The sequence below is a fragment of the Dermacentor albipictus genome, chromosome 2, assembly GCF_038994185.2.
Source record: "Dermacentor albipictus isolate Rhodes 1998 colony chromosome 2, USDA_Dalb.pri_finalv2, whole genome shotgun sequence".
Classification (NCBI taxonomy): Eukaryota; Metazoa; Arthropoda; class Arachnida; order Ixodida; family Ixodidae; genus Dermacentor; species Dermacentor albipictus.
The window spans coordinates 63,013,871-63,038,565 of NC_091822.1; the positions used below are offsets into that span (position 1 = coordinate 63,013,871).

The 24,695-nt window shown below is 49.1% G+C and overlaps 1 protein-coding gene across 1 annotated transcript in view; it reads left to right on the forward strand.

The window, feature by feature from the left end:
* LOC139046755 (membrane metallo-endopeptidase-like 1) overlaps window positions 1-23,769 on the forward strand; it is a 74,898-nt gene extending 51,129 nt beyond the window's left edge. Inside the window, exon 4 of the transcript XR_011512034.1 lies at window positions 21,914-23,769. The gene's annotated coding sequence lies outside the window, so the exon portion shown is untranslated. The remainder of the gene's footprint in view (window positions 1-21,913) is intronic.
* The last annotated feature ends 926 nt before the right edge of the window (window positions 23,770-24,695 follow it).

The window sequence follows — 24,695 nt, forward strand, 5'->3', positions numbered from 1 at the left end:
GTTTACGTTCTTGCGAAGGTCCCGGACGAAGCGGTCATAGTAGAGTAGCTGCTCCCGCGGCGGGCTGTAGAGATTGGCCAGGTATAGGCTCTGTTGATTCTTGCGAGTCGGCAACACCTCCACTATGGTGTGTTCGATTTCAGTGTCTTCAATTTCATGAGGCTGTGCGGTTAGTGTCTTCTTGACAAGAATTGCGGTGCGGGCAGTCTGTGCCATAGTGTTGTAGCCGGGGAGCTTTATTATTTTCATGGTGTTGGTTTCCTGTAGCGCGATCATGTCCGGATTGTTTGCTTTGAGATATTCTTGCAGGTCGGCTGAGCGGGGTCTATAGGATCTGCAATTCCAGTGCCAAATGCGGAGGGTGGGAAGCTGCTCGGTATGTCTACGTTGGGGAGCCGCCATGTTGGTAGTTGTCCTCCACCTGGAGTAGGTGGTTTGGTGTTGTCGAGCTAGAATCCTCTGCGGATTCCACTCGTGCTGTCTTTCGTCCTTTGCGTTTGGTTCCTAACTGCTCCGCCAGATGTTCATGAGTCACGAAATTCTTGTAAGCATATGTCATGAAGTTGTGTTGTTGTGCCATGAAGCCATCCAGTTTGGCGTCGAGTGTGGTGACCGTACGGGTTAGTGGCTCTACCTTTTCCATGATTTTAGTTACCACTGTCTGTATGGTTCTGTCTGCTGATGCGAGAAGTTTTGTAGTGAGGGTTTCCTCGAAGACTTGAAGGCGTCGTTCAACAAGGTCAAGAATCTTCGCTTCATGTGCTTGCAGCCGTTCGTCTACCCGCTTCATTATTCTAGCTTCTACCTGTTTTAGTACGCTTTCTTCTGCTCTCTTCGCTACTTTTTCCTCGAGTTCTGGTGTGTTGCACTCGGCTACCGGATGCTGTCGTATCGTCCTCTGTAGATTCTGTACTTTATGTTCGAGAGTCCGTATCGTCGCTGTCTCGCCCGAACTGCTCGGGTTGCGTGAGGAATTCGAGGCGCTGCTTCCGTTCGCCGCGGCGACGTGATTCGCCTAACGGAGCGAGACCGTGACCGAGAGCGGGATGTAGAGCCCGATCTTAGGATAGAGCGAGAGCGGCTCCGGCTAGGTCTTTGTCGAGGCGAGGGCCCCCGTGAGCTGTCCGAGGTGGTAACGAGCGCGGGGAAGTCTTCGGTGCTCGAGCTCCAGTGATTCTCTCGGGCGCGAGCGTTGTCAAGCTGCTGTCTTCTTACTTGGTAGGGAGGCGGGTTGTTACGGAGCTTCTTCTTACATTCCTTGCCTGCCGTTTCGTGGTCTCCGCCGCAAATCTTGCACTTCGGGTGACAATCGTGTCCTTCCGTGACTCCATCGCGCCCGCATGTGTAGCAGAAGTTGGCTCTCGGCTGAGGACATATATCCTGTCGGTGTCCGATGGCGCCGCAGGTTCTGCAGTATTGGACGGATTTTCGGTAGGGCTTGCATCTGTAGTCACCGCTCTGGTACGTTACGTAATAAGGGACGTGCTGTCCGTCGAAGGTGATAACCGCGGCTGTTGAAGATCCTAGCATGCGCGCGCCGAGAACCGTGTATCTTGAGTCCACTCGAAGGCCGGCAGCTATCTCCGCGGGACTTGTACCCGGTTCGAGGCCGTATATCACTCCGCGGCACACATCGTCGGGGTGTCGAATGTGGGGATTTACTTGATAGACGGTTCCGCCGAGTTGTATGGTGTTGATGTGCTGCAATTTGGAAGCTCGTTCCGTACTTGCCGTGCTCGCGATGATCACATTCTCTAGTTTCTGCACTTGTACACGGACATTATCGTGAAAGTCTTGCTGGACCAAACCGCTGGATCTTCCGATGGCATGTGTCACTGCGATGAGTGTGTGCTTCGAGAGGTCAAGTCCTGCTTGAGGGCGGAAGACGATTTTGAAGTCATCAGTAGGGAAGGGTCGCATCCTCAGAATGCGTTGACGCTGCGGCAGAGCTTGTGCTTGAGGTTTGGCGTCTGGTTTCAGGACTTCTATGGCTCTTTCCTCGGCAGATTTATTGTCTTCTTTTGCTGATCTGCCTTTACGAGAAACTTGTAGCCACTCGATGTGGGCTTTACCCATCGTTTTGCCGCTGTTCGCGTCGTATGTCCACTGTGGTATGGTGTCGGAGTTAGCCCCGGTCACCTCCATTCGCGCCGTTGTCGGCTCTTCTAAAGCGTTCGCCATCTGTTTCCAGAAAAGCGGGCGCGCTTCGCCTCAGTTGCTGGTTCTGCGTGATTCACTCCTACTGCGAGAGCGCCGTGCTCGTGCACCGCGGGCCTGCAGGCGCGAGCCGCTGGTCTCCCGCTCGTGCAACGGGTGCCCCGGCGTTAGGGTTATCTTGGAGCGCACGGTCACAGAATGTTCAGGGTTCGATTATTCGAGTAAAGGTCTACTCACTGCCTCGTGGCTGGTGTCAAACGATGCCTTGCAACTTCTGGAATCCGAGGTTCCCAAATTCGCTGTGTTTCCAGGCAATGTTCCACACAAAATAGCGAGAAAAGCAGGAGCCCATGTGAGGTACGACTGTGTTCCTCGGCCCCCTGGCGGTCTCTTCCTTCGTGCTACAAAAACGAAAAAAATCAGATTCTTATCTAAATCATTCATGTGCCCTTCTCTCTTGACGGGTAAGTCAACGACATAATCATTTATTTAACTTCTTGTAAAGATGCAGCTGGGTCAACTTTGGAAAATCAATTACCGGAACAGAGAACAGCCGACTCCGAAAGAACGAGAACCAGTCCTTGGATGGCCCAATGAGTAACTTTACAACGCGCAGAATAATTAAATTTTGCACGCGTAATGCGAAGGTTGTGGCATCGTTCCCCACCTGCGGCATATTGTTTTTTTCATCTACTTTCATTTCCATGAATTTATCGTTTCCTTATTTCATTTATTAAGCACAAGTAATTTCCCGTATGTTGCCCTTGGTGTCAGGGTTTCCTGGCTTCTTATGATACGACTGATTTCACAATTATAGCTTACAGCTAGCATCACGCTAGCACAAACTGGATCGGTCAGTTGTCTTTTGATATACTTGCCTGCGTAAATGGCTTTAGCTTTCTTTAAGTTCGCTCGGGTCAATGCGTGAGGGGTTTGGTCAGAGCAGCGTTGCAATGTTTGCCATAGGCTGACCTAGGTTTGCATGAGCAGCTGAGTACAGCTAATTAAGCCTCAAGGTCAACACCCCGCAGGGGCGTCTGCGCAAGCAGGCGTTTGGTGTGTTGCGACACCACGGACCCGAGCACACGAGGGTTGGACCCTCCCGCGTGTAGCCGTGCGCGGCTTAGCCGTGTCCGGGGAAAGGGGGAACCTGGGGGTTGAGCCAATGCCGGGTGTTCGGACCTTTAAGGCCCCCCGGCGGAGCCAACACGCCTCTTTGGCCTCTGCTTCACGTAGGCGGCAACCCCGGACTGACCCACCCGGGGGAAATCGGTAGTCGCCTTTTCCTGTCTCCCTCTTCTCAAACCTTCGTCTTTATCTCTCACTTTACATCTTTCCTGTCTTCTTCTCTCTTCTATTTACTTCCTTCTTCTTGGCGGCAAGGGTTAACCCTGTGTGGCTATCCAATCTTGGGTACACCATATTTGGTTATAGTGGCGACGTACGGCTGGCGTCGTGCAGACTTGCATGCAAGCTCTGCCGCGTCCCCTCGTTGGGCTCCGTGGTGGGCGGTCGGCGCTGTTGCCGAATTTTTATACATTTTCATGGAAACTTCTTTCCCCAAACTTCCTGATCGCCCTCAGTAACGAGGGCGCACCGAAGACCTCTTTCAATTTTTCGGACGACAAGTCCACAACTTTCCTCGATTCCAGGTGATTCACTCAGAAAAGCCAGACAAACTAGTGCGATCCATTTCACCGTTCCTTGTTTCCAAGTCTTTGACCGAAGTTTTCGGTACAGGATATAAGGTGTCGAGAATGTCAAGTGGCGATCTCCTTTTGGAGCTCCAAAATCAGAAGCAGTATGAGAAGCTGCCGAAACTTGTGTCATTTGGGGAGACCCAGGTAACAGTATCCCCGCACCGTACCATGAACACAAGCCGCGGTGTTGTCTCGGACGATGACTTGCTGGAGCTCACTGAGGATGAACTCTTGAAGGGCTTCAGTGACCAGAACGTTATCAACGTTAAAAGAATTAAGATCAGGCGTGACAGCAAAGAAATCAAGACCAAACACCTTATATTGACTTTCGGCTCAAGTATTCTGCCCGAGTCTGTAGAGGCCGGGTACATCAAGCTCCGTGTTGGGCCATATGTGCCAAATCCGCTTAGATGTTTCAAATGCCAACGCTTCGGCCACAGTTCGCAGAGCTGCCGAGGCCGTCAAACCTGTGCGAAGTGCAGTGCACACGAACATACTTCGGAAGCTTGCGTGAACACTCTCCATTGTGTAAACTGTGAAGGCGAGCACGCCGCATACTCGCGGTCGTGCCCGTCCTGGAAAAAAGAGAAAGACATAGTCACAATCAAAGTAGAGGAAAACATATCATTCAGGGAGGCACGCAGGCGGGTAGCATACTTGCCAAAGAAAAGCTTTGCCGAAGTGGCGCGTCAGGGGGCAGCGTCACAACGGCCTCCGGCGGCTGTCCGGCCCACAGGCACTGAGTCGGCAGCTACGCCATCTGCCCCCGCGGCAGTTGCAGCTAGCGCTGCTCCGTCAAACCTGAATGAGGGATCATCGACCCCGAAGGTTGGCGCAGCTGAGGCTGCCCCGGCCTCCCCGGCCCCTTCCTGCGCTGACAACAGCCGGCGCAGCCAAATCCCTCAGGGAGCCCCATCGACCTCCGGGCTGGTGGGCGCAGGGGTCTTGCCCCCCAAGGCGGGACCCTCTCTAGTTACTTCTCGCTCGCAAGAGCACGTGTCCGGCGCCTCACACGAGGCAATGGACACTACATCTACCCTCAAGGCGCACCAAGCGCCGAAGGAGCGGCGAGGCTCACTCGAACGCTTGAGAAAGAGCAAAACCCCGATTACAGGGCCTCGAAAGAGCTCTGTAGTCTAAGGCATCTTTCCGTTTCCGTACACACAGCACCAACTTACTCTAAATATGGATACACAAATCATACAGTGGAACGTCAGAGGTTTTCTTAGAAACCTTGATGATGTGCAGGAAATCATCCACCAACACAATCCAAAAGTGCTGTGTTTACAGGAAACACACTTAAAATCCAAACACACAAACTTTCTCCGACAGTACATAACTTTTCGCAAAGATCGCGATGATGCTGTCGCATCATCGGGCGGTGTCGCCATTGTTATCCATAAGAGCATTGCGTGTCAACTTTTACAGCTACAAACGCCTCTCGATGCAGTGGCGGTTCGAGCTGTTCTCCTAAACAAACTCATCACCATCAGCTCTCTTTACATACCTCCACATTACAAATTAAGGAAACATGAATTTCAATCCTACATAGATCAATTGCCAGAACCTTATGTTGTTCTGGGTGATTTCAATGCGCACAGCTCCCTGTGGGGCGACTCTCGTACAGACGTGCGAGGTCGTCTTGTTGAACAGTTCCTTTTTTCTTCAAGTGCGTGCTTGCTGAATAAGAGGGAACCCACATATTACTCCCTAGCAAACAGAAGCTTTTCTTCAATAGATCTTAGCATAGTTTCCCCGTCCATACTGCCCGAACTCGAATGGGAAGTTACGAACAATCCTTACAGGAGCGACCACTTCCCCATACTGATAAGAACATCTAAAGAAAACGAATATCCTCCGCAAGCTCCTAGGTGGAAGATAGACACAGCCGACTGGGAGAAATTTCGAGCTCTCACTAACATCTCATGGGCCGACATATCTTCTTTAGAAATTGATGCTGCTGTGGAGTATCTTACATCATTCATAATAGATGCAGCATCAAAATGCATATCCGAAGTGAGTGGTCTATCATGCAAACGACGTGTACCGTGGTGGAACAGCGAATGTAGAACCGCCCGTAAGAATCAGAACAAGGCGTGGGGGTTGCTGCGTGCCTCCCCCACTGCGGAGAATCTTATCAATTTTACAAAAGTAAAATCCCAAGGCAGGCGAACCCGCCGACAGGCCAGAAGAGAAAGCTGGCACAAGTTTTTATCGAGTATTAACTCGTTTAGGGATGAGGCCAAAGCCTGGAACAGAGTTAATAGGATTAGAGAGCGGGAAACACATTCACTCCCCCTGGTAAACGCACAGGGCGATACACTGCAAGACCAGGCAGACTCACTTGGGGAATATTTTGAGAGCGTGTCAAGTCAAACAAATTATACACAATCCTTTCTCAAATACAAACAAACAGAAGAACGTAAGCCATTAACAACAAAAGATCGAGAAAATCAGCCTTACAACTGCCCTTTTAGTATTGCCGAATTGAGAGCTGCCTTGAGCGCATGCAAGAGCTCCGCACCAGGATCTGATAGAATCATGTATGAAATGCTCAAACATTTACACAATGATACGCAAGTCACACTACTCACACTTTTCAACACCATCTGGGATGCAGGGTACCTTCCAATTGCGTGGAAGGAAGCCATTGTGGTCCCTGTTTTGAAACAAGGAAAAGACCCCTCCTCAGTGACGAGTTACCGCCCGATAGCCCTCACAAGTTGCATTTGTGAGGTGTTCAAAAAAATGATAAATCGGCGACTCATCTTTTTCCTTGAACAGAACAAAATGCTTGATCCTTATCAGTGCGGTTTCCGAGAAGGACGCTCCACAACTGACCACCTTGTACGTGTAGAAGCAAATATCCGGGACGCATTTGTACACAAACAATTCTTCTTATCCATATTCCTCGATATGGAGAAGGCGTACGATACGACGTGGCGTTACGGAATCTTAAGAGACTTGTCAGAAATGGGCATCCACGGTAATATGCATAATATAATAGAAAGCTATCTGTAAAATCGTACCTTCCGGGTAAAAGTCGGCAATGCACTCTCACGCCCTTTTACGCAAGAAACGGGCGTACCCCAAGGAGGCGTGCTCAGCTGCACGCTCTTTATCGTGAAGATGAACACGCTCCGTGCTTCATTACCACCCGCCATCTTTTACTCTGTCTACGTGGACGATATTCAAATAGCTTTCAAATTTTGTAACCTCGCAGTCTGCGATAGACAGGTACAACATGGCCTGAACAAAGTCTCAGTGTGGGCAGACAAGAATGGATTTAAGATCAATCCTAACAAAAGCTCTTGCGTTCTTTTTACAAGAAAGAGAGGCCTGGTTCCGGCTTCTTTCTTAGAACTGTGTGGACAACGAATACCTATCAGCAAAGATCACAAATTCCTAGGTATCATACTTGACTACAGACTCACTTTCATTCCACACATTAAATATTTGAAAGAAAGATGTCTAAAAACAATGAACTTAATGAAACTTCTATCCCAGACTACATGGGGTAGTGACAGGAAGTGTTTAATGAGCCTATACACGAGCCTAATTCGGTCTCGATTGGATTATGGTGCTGTAGTATATAACTCTGCCGCCCCGAGCGCGCTAAAGATGCTAGACCCTGTTCACCGTCTTGGTATCCGCTTAGCCACGGGCGCTTTCAGAACAAGCCCGATTGAAAGCTTATATGCCGAATCGAATGAATGGTCTCTCCACCTACAGATATCATGCATTAGCTTTACATATTTCCTTACAGTACGCTCCAATCCTGAACATCCATGTTTTCATACCGTTACCGATATGACATGCGCTACACTTTTTAGCAATCGCTCCTCCATAAGACAGCCTTTCTCGCTGCGTGTGAAGGAGCTTAGCGATGAAATGCATGTCCCACTCCTCGACCATCGCCTAATGCACCTAACCAAGCTCTTACCTCCTTGGGAGTGGCAGGTTATACAATGTGACAAATCCTTTATAAAAGTTACAAAGCACGCTCCTGAGGCCGAAATCAGAATGCATTTCCTAGAACTGCAGTACAAACACTCCTGCGCAGACTACTACACAGACGCTTCGAAGACAAATGCCGGGGTATCCTATGCAGCCGTCGGCCCATCCTTCTTGGAATCCGATGTACTGCATCCGGAAACAAGCATCTTTACGGCCGAGGCCTACGCATTACTCTCTGCTGTGAAGCATATAAGAAGATCAAAACTTCCAAAAGCAGCTATCTATACAGACTCTCTAAGCGTCGTGAAGAGCCTAATATCACTGTACAAACATAAAAACCCCGTATTCAATGAACTGTATTCGGTATTGTGTAAAGCGTACTCATCTAACCAGAACATCATAAAATGCTGGGTACCTGGCCATAGAGGTATGGAGGCCAATGTAGTGGCTGATAACACGGCCACATCACTCACATCACTAAACACTTCTTCTGCAGTTGCTGTCCTGGTCACAGATCTGAAGCCTTTCTTGCGTAAGAAACTGCGACAACACTGGCAACGCATGTGGAACGCAGAAATAAACAATAAACTGCACGTTATAAAGCCACAGCTAGGTTCTTGGCCCTTCCCATCAAAATCACGGCAAACAGATGTCCTATTCTGCCGCCTCAGAATAGGGCACACATTTGGTACACCCAATTTTCTTCTTACTGGAAACGAACCGCCAACCTGTGGTCGATGTGGTGAGAGGCTGACCGTGCTCCACGTCCTCTTGGAGTGCCGCGAAGCCGAACCTGAAAGAAAGAAACATTTTCCTCTTGCATATCGTCATTGCATACCTCTTCACCCAGCAATGTTTCTTGGTAAGGAACCGCTTTTTAACACCAAGGCAGTCCTCGACTTCTTAATGGATGTAGTTCTACACGTTATAAGCCCAATAAATTCGTAGAGCATCCTCGCTCCAGAGTGTGTGTGTCAGATGTGCCTTTCTGTTGTCCTTGTTCAGCTTGCGCTACAACAAAATGAGATGTTCCGTGCATAGTTCATCCCGTAAATCCAAGTAGCTGCGTAACTGCCGAATGGCGTCAGCTTCCTGTCGGGCCAACTTGTGCTTGTATTACGGCGAAGCTGTCTATGGCTACTCTCCGGAAAATCGTGGCGCGAATAGTAAAGGCCTTGCTGCAAAGCCAATTCTCTTGCGAATGCTCTATAGCTTTCAATCTAATCTATGTACTTGGGAAAAATAATTGTGCTGAAATTTGACGCTAAGGCGACTCCATCAATACGCCAAGTTTGATTTACTTGTCAAAATTAGTTCGTTCGCATTGAAGTTGTAAACGATACATAATTCCCGCCTGTTGTCAATACATGGGCTCTACGGAGGGAGTATGGTGACAGAAAACGGCCGTAATTCTTGTTTTAAGAAAACTCTCCGGACACAAATTATGTCACGCGTGCCCGCGTAGACGACGCCAACATTAGGCCGAGTTTCATTAACTTTTCACATTACACAGTTCGCAGTGAAGCGGAAAACATTGTAGAATTTCCGTCTGTTGTCAATACATGGGCTTCTAAGGAAAGGAAACGGACAACCCCATGTTTGTCTGCTAGAATAAAGCTCTAGTCCTTCGAAAATTCATTCAGCTAATTAACTACGAAATATGGCCATTTGTAAATTAGAAAAAAGGTGCTTTGTTTTGTGCAATTTTTTCGACTGTGCCGCGGTCAACGCACATCGTCGCTTGCGTCGAGGCTCTGTTTAACGGCCACCTACGCATAAACGACGTTCCGTCGCAGCTGTGTCGACAACACCCGCGTCTCTATAGGGGCGTCGTAAAAGCCCTTCCATGGAAGCTCTGTGTATGTATGACGAAGTGGGCGACGTAGTGCGCGCCTGATATGACGACCAAGGAGAATTTTTGTAGCATTTCGCTCCACCGCTGGCTATGGGAAGGCCACGGCTGATAAAAGAAAGCGCAACTAAAGAGAAAGAGACAAGACAACAAGTGATTATGTATTCATTTTTATTTCACGTAAATGACATGCACACAATTAGATGTACAGTTGCATACTAACAAAACTCTGTACCGATATAACTGATACCACCATAACAGCTGCGCTGGTCGACCGCCATCACAGGAAGGAATGCCTCCTCAATTTTATTGGCGAAGTTGAGGCATGGCCGGTTGTTCGGTTTCTCGCAAAGCTTGATTCAGGCGCTTGCCTAAAAGCGGAAGATTCGCCATGGTATTGTAGAATTTTCCTGCGGATTCACTCAGGATTGGTAAACTCGGAAAATGGTATAACAAGTCTCAAACCAAATGGTCTTTTTCTGACCTGTATTTCACTGCTAGGCGATACCTTTGCAGTTTGAGGCTCATGCAATGAATTCGAAGCGGGTGCTGACACAGTAGTTTATTCCAGATTATCTCGAGTGGTTTGTGATCAGATTCCACTGCGACCTCCGGCTACCAGAACCAGTAGTGCTGGAATTTCTCGTAACCATATACGACCGCTAGCATTTTTATATTTGTGCATAAGTATGTTGTGTTTTCGAGAGAGACCACGATGAGTGCGCTAGTGGCTGACCGTTTTTAATGATCAAAGCGGCGAATCCGTTTTGACAGGCGTCTACAGATAGCGTGATAGGCTAGTCTTTCTCGCAGTGAGCCTGAACTGGAGCTTTTGCCAAGGTCTCAAGAAAAGCTTTGAAAATAGTTTGGTATAGGTCTTCGCAGACCTTCGCGACGTCCTCTTTTCTAAAGAGTTCGCGGAACGCAGCTGTGATCGCCGACAAATGTGGAATGACCTGTTATCATCATCATCAGCCTGGCTACGCCCATTGCAGAGCAAAAGCCTCTCCCATACTTCTCCAACTACCCCGGTCATGAGAAAAATGCGGCCATGTCATGCCTACAAACTTATTTGTGTCATCCGCCCACCCTAACGTTCTGCCGCCCGTTCATACGCTTCCCTTCCCTTGGAATCCATTCCGTAACCCTTAATAACTATGAGTTATCTTATGTCCTCCTTACATGTACAGCCCGTGCCCATTTCTGTTTCTTGATTTCAAATAAGATGTCATTAACTCGCGTTCGTTCCCTCACCCAATCTGCTCTTTTCGTATCCCTTAACGTTCCTCTATCATTCTTCTTTCCATAGCTCATTGCGCAGTGCTCAATTTAGGTAGAACCCTTTTCGTATGCCTCCAGGTTTCTGCCCCGTACGTGAGTCCTGTAAGACACAGGTGTTATACACGTTTCTCTTGAGGGATAATGGCAACCTGCTGTATTCCCTTACCACTTCCAGTGCCTATTTACCTATCGTAAACTGCTCTTCTCTTCCGAGACTGTTTAACATTAATTTAGTTTTCTTCAGATTAATTTTTAGACCCACCCTTCTGCTTTGCCCATCCAGGTCAGTGAGCATGCACTGCAATTTGTCCCTTGAGTTACTAAGCAAGGCAATATCATCAGCGAATCGCAAGTTACTAAGTTAGCCTCAATTAACTCTTATTCAAAATTCTTCCCAATATAGGTCTCTGAATACCTCCTGTAAACACGCTGTGAATAGCATTAGAGAGCTCGTCTCTCCCTGCCTGACGCCTTTCGTTATTGGGATTTTGTTGCGTTCTTAATGGAAGACTACAGTGGCTGTGCAGCCGCTATAGATATGCTTCAGTATTTTACGTAAGGCACGTCTACACCTTGATTCCGCAATGCCTCCATGACTGCTGAGGTGTCGACTGAATCAAAGGCTTTCTCGTAATCAATGACATATATATATATATATATATATATATATATATATATATATATATATATATATATATATATATATATATATATATATATATATATATATATATATATATTCCGCACAGTTCTCTATCCCAGAATAGATAGTTACCATGATTGATTGATATCACCTGATCTATTGATATCACGTAAAATTTCATTCGTGACAGCACGTACACAAAACATTTCTCTTTTATATTTTTAATTCACCTGAAACGCCGAAAAGTTTTATATCGTGAGAACTTGTCGAATGGGTAACGGCGGGTAACGGCAAGAGAGAGAGAGCAGGCAGTCTGGACCAGAACACGGACAGTCGCAACGGAATTGGCCCTTGTGAAAGCTACGTATTTATGCAGAAATCGAAATGCAAATCGTTGGATATTGTGAACGACGTGGTGTGACATCTTCAGAAACAAATGTGGAGGAACTTTAGCAAGATACAAGCGTGTGACTGCTCTATGGGATCGGATGTATTTCTTCATTCAGCGGCGGACAGCTTGTGTTCACCAGACATCTGCGGCGAGACTGTACGTAGTCGTTGTGTACGCTTTGCACATAAAACATAAAGGCATGTTATGCACCTGAATATCTTCTGAAACACTATTCACGTGTATTTTAGATCATGCAAACATCGATGCTGTTATAATAAAGCTCTTTATTTGCAGCAAGTTGGTGTGATCAGTGTCGTGATTTCACTCGGCCTATGCAGCAGTGCCAACCTTCAAGGGTCCATGTGCAAGCTAATTCTGAGCCATAAATAAGAATATATAAATATATATATATATCCAACGCAAGCGAGCAGCGCAACAGCGCTAGCAGAAGCAGACGACGCCGGCGTCAGTCGTCTGTTGTACGGTACTCCTCGCATGCTTCATTCCGCTTTGGAAGAAGAAGAAGACGCCGTTCGAAACGGCTGCGCTCACATCGGGCTAGGCATGTTTGGTTTTTCGGGCGGACCACCTTTTGGTACCGGCCCGAAACGATCACCACCATCTCCAAGAAGTAGTGCGGCGCCTGTGGAGACCAACTGCAGGTCAGTCGGACCATATTTCGGCATCTTACGGCCGATTTTCCACCTTCAGAACGTGGCGAGCTACCTTCAGTTAAAGAGCGGCGCCGGCGGGCGCGCGCGCATTTGAACATGGTGGCCTTAAGAACTCCGGCTGCGACATCGAACCCGCGACTTATTACAACGTCGCGCCTTGAAGAACAGATGGATTTCACTGCATCTCAGGTGGGTGATGCAACACCGCACCACGAATGCAATGAGGCAGCCACGATCAACAACAACATGCAAAGCGCTACCGTGGTCAACGAAACGACCGCAGAAGCCGGATGGGAGCGCGTTCTTTCCCTGAAGGAAAAGAAAAATCTCGCTCAGCAGCGCCGCTCCGCGCAAGGAAGCGCACTGCCATCAGGTCCGACTACCAACTCGTCTAAACCGATGGCGCATCGCGGGCACCCACGACTCAAGCGTCTTCCGCCGCTACCGAAGAGTGACCTGAAGGTGGTCATCAGACCACACCAAGGGCTACCACTCAAGAATGTTACCAGTCAGGCACTGGCAAGAGCCGTCATGGAGGCGTGCGAGGACAGAACCACTGACAACTATTTTATTCTAAGAATCTAGTCAGGCTCGAACATTGCAGTGATATCCACCCCGAATCGGGATACGGCCAAGGTCATGCAAGCCATCAAATCCTTGAACATCAACGGACGACAACACCCGGTCAATGCGTACGTTACGGCAGGAGAAGACACGACGCGGGGAGTAATCCACGGGATAGAAGCACACACCCCTTCTGACGTGCTGCGATCGAACCTACGTATTCGAACGCAGGGACTGGAGTTGATCGACGCAAGAATGATGGGCGACTCACAAAGCGCCTTGCTCACCTTCTACGGCAGCCGAGTGCCAAGGTGTGTTTATTACTTCGGGGGAGAGAAACTCTGCACACCCTACCGAAATGCGGTACAATTCTGCCGTACCTGTGGCACCGTGGGACACCGCACCGACGTATGTCTACAGCCCGACGCGCAGGTGTGCCGCTCGTGCGGGGTGCGGGAGCCTGCCGATGGACACACGTGCACCCCCAAATGCGCCATTTGTGGGAGTGATCATCCAACGGGTGACCGCCGATGTCTCAAAAGACTAAAGCCAGTCAGGCAGATATCAAGACCACGGCCAAAGAAACCAACGAAGACCCAGCTACGGTGGTTCGCCACCGAAGACGAGGACTCCGAGCTGGAGTTCCTTCCGGCCATGGATCGTCGCAGCCGCTCCAGAACCCGCTCGCCGTCGAGGAGCCGATCTTGTTCCGGGCAGCCGGGCCAGAGGAGACGTTCGGCATCCCGACCCAAGGTGCCTCAGCAGCAAGATCAGCCGAAAAAGAAAGAGGCCCCAAGAAGCAAGTCACCAGGGATGCTACTGGCATGCAGCACCCCACAAAATAATCAGGTGAGCTGGGCGCAAGTCGCATCTCCCACTGCCAATCCTAAGAATACACCTACACCAATCACACAAAACCCAGAGTACAAGAAAATAGTAGAAGAAAACAAAATACTCCGAAACAGTTTAGCCGAGCTACGAGCCGAGTTTGAAGCTTTTAAGCGCATGGCAAACAACAGCACATCACAGCAACCGACACCAATTGCAGACCACACTTCCAAATCACCACCGCAGACATCACTGCAACAAAGTACCGCCTCCAGCACTCATTCGTTAACGCTGGAACAGTTAGCACAAAACATGCAACTAATGTTTGCAGAGCTACACAAACTCAAACGAATGGTAGAGGATGTGCAAACAAAAGCCGCGGCTGTCCCCCGAAAGAGGGTCAGTCAAAGTCCGGGAGCTCCTACCAGGACACCGAAAGCTATAGAGCACACTGATAGCGACAGTAATATCCATGGATAATATGGCAAACAACACAAAGACCGGACACATTGAAATCTGGCAATGGAATTGCTGCACGCTACGGACTAAATTGGCTAATTTCACGCACTACATAGAATCGGCGCCAATCCCTCCCGACGTTATCTGTATTCAGGAAATAGGGAAACAAAATCCAAAACTCAAAGGGTACGAGCTTTATGCTCACCCTGACTACCCTCAAGTAGCCACCTTTGCCAAGAAGGATGTCACGATTAGCGTAAATTATTCTTTTCGGGAACCTATTCAGCACCAGATAATCACGATTTGGCCGCAGAAAAGGGGCAAACCTAAAACAATTATTGTCAACGTTTACAGTTCTCCCAGAGAAAAACAGGCGGATTTTGAAAACGTGGTGGCCACCGCGGTGCGACTCACTCAAGGTAGGGACAAATTAATATTGTTAGGCGACATTAACGCACAACACTAAAATTGGGGCTACAATAGAGACAATCCCAAGGGCATATTGTTAGCAGACGTTGTAGAGCGCTACGCACTTTTCCAGCTAACTCAACCAGATCTCCCAACGCGAATCGGGAACAGCGTGTCCCACGACACTTCCCCCGACCTCACGTTCACCAACAACGAAAGTGAGACGCGATGGACGAACCTAGGTGAAAACCTAGGAAGCGATAACTATATCTTAAGCATATCGGTTAATGCAGCCAGGATTCGAAGAGCTATTGGCAAGGCAAGGCTATCCGACTGGACCAAATTTCGGGAAAAACAGGAAACAATCGGCAGCATAACAGACGTAGGAGAATGGGCCGAGCGGATCCGAGTTATTCACTCTAGGGTCACAAAAACAATTGAAACGACAACGGAGGCTCCAGCCGTGGATCGTCACCTCTTGCATCTCTGGGAAGCCCGGAGAGGCCTCACAAAAAGGTGGAAAAGGCAGAAGCTTAATCGCAAACTCCGGACACGGATAGCTCAGCTAGCGCAGGAAGCTAACGAATACGCACAAAAGTTAAGCGACAGCAATTGGCGTCAGTTCAGTGACTCGCTTCGGGGCACGTTGACTACAAAGAAAACATGGCGCATTCTTCGAAGTATGATTGACCCGGGAGGAACAAAAACAGTCGCGAATCGCACACTCAAGCTACTTGAAAACGAGTTTGAAGGTCGGGAAGCTGACATGATAGACAAAATTAAAGAGATATACGTAGGAACTGTACCGACCGGGCAATCCACCAAACCCGTTTACGAAGGTCAGGACCAACCGGAACTGGACGCCCCCATAACCTTTGAAGAGGTTTACGCAGCGGCACACTCCTTCAAGAAAAACACGACCCCAGGGGTAGATCAGGTCACGAACGCAATGATTCGCAATCTAAGTGATGACACGCTAAAGAGCTTGACCAAATTCTTTAACGACACGGTCTGGACAGAGGACGGCGTCCTTCCAAAAGAATGGAAGGAAGCAAAAATTATTCTTATTCCAAAACCAGGTAAGCCTCGTAACATCAACAACCTTCGACCCATCTCCCTAACGTCGTGCGCGGGGAAACTCTTTGAAAAGGTTGTGCAGGTCCGGCTCTCGAACCACATAGAGCTAAACAACATGTTCCCCTCCAACATGTTCGGTTTCCGACCCCACGTGTCAGCGCAGGACGTTTTTCTACTACTAAAACACGAGGTCCTGCACCCCAACAGAGGGTCGGAAGATAAATTTGTATTGGCATTGGACATCAAAAAGGCCTTCGACAGCATCTCCCACCACGCTATTCTGGAGGGACTGGAAGCGGTGAACTGCGGAACGCGAATTTATAATTACGTGCGCTCGTTCCTCAGCCACCGCACGGCCACAATCGGATTAGGCTCCACGAGGTCCGACACCTTCAACTGTCCCGACAGAGGTACCCCTCAGGGAGCTATACTCTCTCCACTGCTTTTCAATGTAGGGATGAGAAAGCTAGCCCTGGAGCTAGATAAACACCCGAATCTCGGTTGTGCGATATATGCCGATGATATTACGTTCTGGGCTCACCAGGGGTCCTACGGGGACAAGCAAGAAACCCTTCAAAAGGCCATAGACGCAGTCGTGGAATACGCGAGGGCGGCGGACATGGTATGCGCACCCGAAAAATCGGAATTCATTCGGGTGCGTGCGAAATACGCAAGAAAGAAGGACTGGGTGCCGCTCACTCTGACTCTCGACTGGGCGCCAATTCGTGAAGTGGAGACACTCCGAATATTGGGGATGTGGATACAGCAGAATGCTGGAACATCTCACACCCTACAAAAACTAAAGGCGGTCACAGGAAACGTGGCCAGAATGATACGGAGAGTGGCAAAAAGCAGAGACAGCCTAACTGAGGGAGAGACCATCAGCCTGGTTCACGCATTTGTAATTAGCCGACTCACATACGCCCTTCCATATCAGGCCTTGACAAACCAAGAGAATAAACAGGCGAACGCAATAATAAGAAAAGCCTTCAAAGCCGCCCTTGGTCTTCCCGAATGCGCTAGCACAGAGAGATTCGAGGGACTGGGCCTGCACAATACTTTTGACGAGAACGCAGTCGCGACGTTATATGCCCAGAAAGAACGACTTTGTTCTTCAACTCAGGGCAGGGAAGTATTGGCGAGGTTAGGCTTTCCCCTGAGACCCCAGTATTGCGGAGAGGAAACGGCACAGATAGACCGCAATGTTCGATCGCACATCACGGTGGCCCCAATTCCCAAAAACATGCACCCCAAGTACCATCCCGGACGACGCAGAGCAAGGGCAAAGACCCTTCACAAACGTTTCGGCATGGGACCGGGGGTGTATTATACGGATGCCAGTCGAGCCAGCTCAGACACTTTCACCATAGTTTCTACATGCAACAACAACATAACGACGGCATCCTTCAAAACCACCTCGGCATGCGTGGCAGAGGCTGCAGCCATCGCCTTGGCCATTCAGGACGCCGAGCGCCAAACCAATTCGGCTGTCATATTATCCGACTCACAAGCGGCTTGCCGCCTGTTTTTGCAAGGAACGGCACCCAAATTAGTAATCAAAATTTTAGGCACTCAACTGGAGGGGCACCACACTATCGTCTGGTGTCCGGCACACGAGCGACTGGCAGGAAACGCTAGGGCAGACCGTACTGCTCGAGGTTTGAACGTCCGAGCAACGGCATGGCCTAGCGATGACCTTCCACCGAATTCTCGTGACATCCTCCTACAGCAAAGGCAGGAGCGGAGACGTTTTGGACATCCTCACTCCGATTTAAACAGCCAACAGGAGAGGGACTGGCGTCGTATTCAGACGAATACATACCCCAACCTGCACCACCTACACAGAATACACCCCACGAGGTTCACTGACGAGTGCCCGTGGTGCACAGACACACCCACACTAAAACACATCACATGGGAGTGTCCCAGGAGGCCTCCGCACATAGACAGTCCCATATTACACGAACATCCATTAATGAGGAATATGCAGTGGGAGGCATGGCTTGCGGACGAGGGTCGGGAGAGCCAGTTCGCTCTTCTGGACCAAGCCCAGCGAGCCGCTCGTGCCAGTGGGGCCCTGGAATAGGGGCTCCAACCATCGTGCCTTGTTTTATTTATATTAATAAAGTTTTACTCTCTCCCTCTCATTCCGCTTTCTACACACAATTCACTTGCCCAACTATAAGTTATTGAGATGTCGCATGTGGTTTATAAATTTATATTATAAGTGAATAACATTGAAAACATCATCTAGTATTAGTAAGTGGTCATTTTTCTGGTATCACTGGAATTGCCATTAAAATCCAGGTGGCGCTAGCGTGACCTGCGAGAATCAGCCCCATTGGTCCTGTCTGAATGTCACGGGCTTGTTACGAGCAATAGCAGAAGAAGAAGACGGGTAACGGCATTTCCGATTGCACATCCTGGGCCCTGCGATTTGCGACCACAGCAAGCAATGGAGCGATGCTTCCGAGCTCTCAGCATCAAGCCGATAAGAGAACGAGGCGGCGTCGCCCCCGAAACAGCTCCGCAAGCTCTAGAGGCCGCGAATTTTCTCGGAGCTCCCATTCCTCTATCGAGCTTGAAGGGACGCGCCAGCGTCCGAGCGTTCCCAGTCAAAGGGCTACCGCGGACGCCCAGTTCGATTCAGCTCAAGCAAGAGGCGCGACCGCCGCCACCGGATCAGACGCCGAAATTCCTGTGAACGAACCTCCTAAATATAAGCGAAGTCTGTCGTTTTATGACGTCGTCCAGCCCACTACACCCAACGCCACCACACCTCAGGAACAACAGACCGGTAGCACCGAACATGGCATGCGCAAACGGGGCATTGCTTCTACGACTGAATCACCTTTTTCGGTAGAACCAGGAGCCACCGACGGGCGACCAAAACAAGCTCGAGCAGTCGCCGAAGGCGAAGTCCAGCCTCCTCCAGGACAACGCCACACCTCGCAGCCGACACCGGTACTAGAGTCTGCTGCAGGCGCTCGGTCGATCACAGCCCATGTGACATCTTCCACATCGAACAAGGAAGCAGCCGATGCAACCCTGACGGCCGAAGTCCGCAGTTCAAAGCTACCGCCTGGTACGGTTAAGGCGAGGACACGCTCCGGCTCTACCGTCACTCTGGCGGTGCCCATCGACGCGGCCTCGCGAAGCGCACACTTGGGAAAGTCGTCGCCTCAAGACTCGGGGTCCCAGCGCGAGCCTTCCTTCTCGTCCTTGATTAGAGGTCTCAAGACGTTGACCAGAGAACGCATTGCAGAGCAGCGGGCCAGGCGACGAGGAAGCAAGTCTTCGATCTGGGACTCGGAACACGTGAGCGAGCTGTTTCTTTTCCGCGTCCACGCCGTACGGTACAGGGTGAGCTGTCAGTGTGCGACCTCTGGCAATCGAAAAGGTGTCAGATATAGTCGTTGCAATGTGCGACATATCATGGGAGTCACTGAGTTGCGATTCCTGGGCTGTATTTTTCAACTTTTTTCTGCCCCATCTCACGAATTTTCGGGCGCTGCTGCTGTGATCGTCTTGCCGCGCGTACCACTGGGTTTCATGCAACGCTACCAGATGGCACTAGCCTCCGCGCATGCCAACGGAACCTACATGCAAGCTCTGTTTTATGGTGGTGACAGCCTTTGTAAAGGTACTTACCGCCACCAGCTAGACTAGGGGGTTACGCTTTCCGACAACTTATAAGATGTGGGAAGCAAAATGGCGAAAAAGAAGCCAACAGACGACGTTTTCTGCAACATTTGGGGACGCGAATTCATTAACTTTTACGGCGAAGCTGTTAAGGGCTACTTTCCCCACTATCGAGTCCGCGTGTAGAAAGGAAGAAGCCCGACGATAGGGCAATGCCGGGACGACCCGCGGCGGAGGCGACGCAGACGTTAAGAATCAACGATGTATGTCGGTATTGCTACAGCTCCCTACATCAGCCGAGGCCTTGTCTTGCCGTCACGTTGATTTTTTTTTCTTTGTAAAGCGAAGATTTCTTTCCCTGTTCTCGCGATTTTCCGGGCGTTGCTGTGATGGTCTTGCCGTGTGTGCCGCTGGGTTTCTTGCAATGCTACCAGATGGCACTAGCCTCTGCGAATCCCGAATGTCACCGCTGCGGCAGCGTTCAACAGTTTGTGCGTATGGCACGTGCTGTGCCTGCTTTCCTGTGCGACAGAAATGCGGGCGCTGAGCAGTGGAGGTCGCGTGCTGTGCTCTGATAGTGTAAACTTTACAATCGTCCATAACCTGAAGACAGCCCTCGGAGCTGGCGTCTTAAGCGTCCCGACAGCATGCTCGTCAGGAATGCAGAAGGAGCAGGTTAACACGCGCCAGCAAAATGGCTGCAAAGCATGCACTCAGTGTCGAGGACACCCAGGCCCGAAAGAATGGTCGCGCTTATCAGGAGCGCCTTCGCTGCGCAGCGAAACGTGGTGGTGACGCCGAACCTATGTATACAATGCACACTTTCAATTATATTTTTTGAATTACGCGCAGCTGTAGAATACCATTTAACAATTCTGCCACGATGCGATGTGCCATGTGAAGCAGTGATAATGATCAGTCCTCTCAGGCATTATATACAATGACGCGCAAAAACGTATCAAGCAAATACGTCTCCCTGTGTATTCCGTGGAATACTCAGACAAACAGCAGCGGCGCAAGCAGGGTGACGTGCCACATCAACTCCCCACTCCGATATTGGTCTAAACACTGAAGAACTTAGGCACTCGCCGCCAACGTCACCACTAATTATCGTCAATCAAGGCAATGCCGTGTAATGCCCTCGGGCCCCGAGGGTAATGAAATAAATAAATGAATGAATAGATAAATAAATAAATAAATAAATGAATGAATAAATAAATAAACCGCATACAAAGCTTTGCTTATATCGATTACCACAGGGCACGGGATCCATCGATGTTTTTTCTTTTAGGCACGTATGTAGCGAAGGACGGCCGAAAAAGTTTTCGAGCATGGAAATCGCTAGAGAGCCTAATTTTATTCGGATTTCGCTCCACACTGTGGAATTTCAGCGGCCGGTGTCATAATTGCGAGGACTACTATACCGACTGCACCTTTAATTTAAGGTGGAGGGCAGCGGGGCTCGCAGTAACAAAATGTCGTTTTTTTTTTCTCAATCCGGTGCCTCAAAAATACCTCCGATCGAGGATGCTTGTGGGAAGAGCACCACCCCGCGTGCGACGCACTACCTGGAAGTGCTCGAAGTTGGGAGTGCATAATCAAGCACGTAGTGCCAAACCATTACGGCTGAAAGCACAGCGTTGGCGCTACTGTACCTCAATCTCGACCCCATTCTCCATTATCTCACCGCGAACAGTACAGGTACTGCTGGTTTGCTGACGCGACAGCTGAGTCGAGCAAACACTGGCTGTAAGCATACAACAAGCAGAGTCTGAGCGCTATGGCTACCGTTCGCTGGCTCGTTCGAGAAATCGCTGGCAAAATATCGCGGCCGCATGCACGCACTGAAATTCCTGCCTATAGATTCCTTGCACGACAAGCTCTATCCTCTTCACCATAGCGCACACAATTCTGTCACAGGGGAGCCGAATAGTGAGCTAAAAATACCAAGTAGTTTCAACGCATCAGCCCGGTTTTCCTGGGTAACCTCGCCAGCGTATTTTACAATATAACACATGCTATTGTTCCGCAGCAAAAGCACGCAAATCTAGATAATGAAAGGTAAGAACACCAAATGGCCTGCGTCATTATGAATGTTTCTCGGATTACGTTCATGCCCGAACGGCAGGTGTAGGAATATTCACGTAAAGAAAGCAAAAAATAAATTGAAAAGCGCATGTGCCTTCTTTCTGGTAACAAGCACGCGCCCTCACTTTTTCTCGGCGCGTAATTTTGGTATCAGGATTGAGTGAAATATTTCTTTCGTGCTTCATTTTACAGGGGCAGCGCGGTTCACGGATAGTGGTCAGAGTAGCAGGGATACCTATGACAAAGCGGCAAATCCTCCTCATGGCCATCTTAATTTTCATAGTGACAACCGTGACAGCCGCCGTCGTCATCCTGTTCAGACGAGAGCAGGAAACTGCTCCCACAAAGCCGTACTGCAAGACCAACGATTGCCTCGATCACGCCTGGCGCCTTTCCGATAAGCTAAATAGCAGCCTCGATCCCTGCCAGAACTTCGGGGCTTAGGTCTGTTCCGCTTGGTCCCCACCAAAGGGGTACCTTGAGCACTCTAACTCAGCCATGGATGACGTACGGAAATCTTGGTTCCCACTGTTCGGAAATATTCTTAGAGAAGGCGCCAAAACAATTCGGGTTGGCCACAAGCCGCTAGTCATGTACGCCACATGCATGGGCGACAGTAAACAGTACGGCTCGGACGTGGATATCTTCTGGAAGTTCCTAAAGGAGTGTAGACTGTCGTGGCCGGAAGAGCCAGAGTCAAGTGACACCAGCGACCTCGATGTACTGATAACGCTCGCGTTCAAGTGGCAGGTTTCACTTTTCTTTCAATTGAGACTACTGCGCTTGAGACCCGCACAGAATTGGCGTTTGAATTTGGATCCAGCTCCACTTGTACCGCTAGTGTACCAGCATCATCTCACGATCAAAAATACCGGCGGATACGCCAAGTACTGGGCTGCGTTCTTCTACATCCTCAAGGGAAGGTATGACAAGGATGCGACGATAAACCAGACGCTCATAGAGACAACCATGGTGTTGGAAGGGGACGTCTTTAGAAGACTCCTATTCGCCATGCGTCCCCTTGGAGTCCAACAACTACTGGTGCCAATTGCCAAGATTAGACTCTACACTCCGCATCTGGACTCGAAGCAGTGGCTACGGGCATTAAAGCAGTTGGAGCTTCAGCCTGAGATGGAATCCAACGACCAGGTTCTCATAGCCGACAAAAACTTCTTCCAGACCATGGCCGCCGTGATGGCCTCGTTTACGGACACCCAGCTGCTGTCCCTGATTGCGTGGTCTTGCGTGCAGCTCGTGGCACCGGCAGTGGATTTGCAGCTGCTGAAGTACCGGTACGACCAAGGCGTCATACTTTACTGGCCATACTTCTGCGAACGTTTTGTCGAGACCACCTACCGACTCCTCGTGGTTGCTCTCACCTCTGTGTGGCGTTTCTCAAGACAGGAACGAGCCGTCATCTCCGCAAACTTCGACCACCTGGTTGCAACTGCCAGCGCTTTGGTCAACGCCACAACGCCGCCGCTTATTGGTCGTTCTTCAGCTCTCTGACTTCCTTTGTATTTAAACATTTTACTTTTAGTTAGCAACAATGTGCCCATCTGTGTGTCTCAGACGTCGAAAAACATTCACGCCATCTATCGCGTTTGCGGGCTGTGTGCACTTTTGTTTAATTTTTGTTTAAGCCCTATTCATGAACGTGTTTTCGAAGACAATGTCCAATGTATTTCTTGGCTGTGTTTAAAAGGATTTTTTTTTATTTCATCAAGATTTTCTTTGTAATTCGCGGCTGCCTAGCGTGCGTTTTCTATGCCCGTCTGCCCTGCACCATTGAATATTCTGCAGTTGGCTGAAGGGCACCTGGTGCACACTTACAGAAGGCTTGAAACAAGCTAATATTTGACTGATTTGAACTGCTTCCCGAGCGAAATTATTCGTATCATTTCTCTAGTAACTGCTACACACAGAGTTCAGTGAATAAAATCTTGTTTTTGGCAAATTCTCTGGCAGCTCGACTGCGGTTCTCGCAGCGCTCCTTAGCGGTTCTCGAGACGAATGGAAACCAACTGTACAAAAACCGCAGCGTTCTTTCGTCGTACCAACTTATCCAATGTATTAAACGTTCGATTGTTAGCACGTTGCACATTGATGTAGAGTTCGCGCCCGTGTGATGAATAAATTTCAAAGCTGCGGATTATTTCTTACATTCATGCCAGTTACTGCCCGTCTTGATGGTCAGCAAACTGGAAAGTTAGTGATGCCACGTGAAAAGCACGCCATTTACCGCATGTTATCATATTTATTAACGCGATGAGGTTTGTTAGCGTACTTTAGTCGTTTAGTGTATCTATCTATCTATCTATCTATCTATCTATCTATCTATCTATCTATCTATCTATCTATCTATCTATCTATCTATCTATCTATCTATCTATCTATCTATCTATCTATCTATCTATCTATCTATCTATCTATCTATCTATCTATCTTCTTTCGTCGACCCAGTGCCCTATGTTGCCTACCTGCTTGAACCGCTAGGTAAATGCTGGTGGTCAACGCCATCGTGTTCGGTCCATCGTCTTATTTCAAGCTTAGTGGCCTTACTCTTCTCATACCGTCGTCGTCACACCTTCTACGCCGAGTTATCGCGTTTAACATTGAAGTGCATTTCATGCCCGAGTGAAGACCAAATTTCAAAGCTGAGGATAATTTGATGCCTTCATGCCATTTACTGGTGGTGTCGATGGTAAATGAGGGGGAAAGAGAGAAAAAACCAATTGAAAATGACAACGATAGGCGCACCTTATTATATTTACTATTGCGATTAGCTTTCTTTGCCTACTTCAGTCGTTTTGAGCCTATCTATATATCTATCTATCTCTCTCTTTATCGGTCTATCGTCATCATTCCACATTCGCGATCTGACTCTCGTCATGCCACCGCCGTCACCACTTCTAAGTATCTGCTCGCGGTTGTGATGTCGTCGAGGTCGTTACATTGCGGTCAGTCCTGCTTT